The sequence below is a fragment of the Saccopteryx leptura genome, unplaced genomic scaffold, assembly GCF_036850995.1.
Source record: "Saccopteryx leptura isolate mSacLep1 unplaced genomic scaffold, mSacLep1_pri_phased_curated manual_scaffold_74, whole genome shotgun sequence".
NCBI lineage: Eukaryota > Metazoa > Chordata > Mammalia > Chiroptera > Emballonuridae > Saccopteryx > Saccopteryx leptura.
In genome coordinates this window covers 87360-88123 of record NW_027095756.1, presented here as the reverse complement: position 1 = coordinate 88123, position 764 = coordinate 87360, and positions in this window count along the sequence as shown.

The window sequence follows — 764 nt, the reverse complement described above, 5'->3', positions numbered from 1 at the left end:
CCAGAGCCACTCTAGTGCCTGAGGCAGAGGCCACAGAGCCATCCCCAGCGCCCGGGACATCTTTGCTCCAATGGAGCCTTGGCTGCGGGAGGGGAAGAGAGAGACAGAGAGGAAGGCACGGCGGAGGGGTGGAGAAGCAAATGGGCGCTTCTCCTATGTGCCCTGGCCGGGAATCGAACCCAGGTCCTCCGCACGCTAGGCCGATGCTCTACCGCTGAGCCAACTGGCCAGGGCACACTCTCCATTCTTGATAGCTTCATTTCTAGACATTACTAATGTCATAGAAAGTTTTTCTTTGTCCACTAAATTCACATTCTGGCCTCTGCTAGGTGCTTCCTGTATCATTCTCTCTTACTCACTAGAGCTTCTCATGTGCTTTTTGGGAGGTTTCAAAAAGGCCCTTGAAATACTCCTTTGGCTCCTCCTTTTAATCAAATGTTTGGACTTTTCTTTGACCTTTTTACCTTCAGCTTTGACATCCCTGTTGTGTATATCAGTATGTTGCTGCTGATGATTTGGATCCTCTGGGTAGGGATCCTTTGATTGCAGGTGTATTTTTGTAGATGTTCTAGGAAGAATATCAGAGGGGTGATTGTGTCCCACATGTTGGCTGAAAAATTTCTGACTGGAGAAGGCCAGAGAGAAGAAATAACATGGTTGTATCTCTGGCTGGGGTTCTGCTCGAAAAAAAAATTTTGGTCTAGACAGATGTTGAGAAGTCTGCCTGGGTCATATGTTTTGTTAAGACATGTCCCACGAGTCAT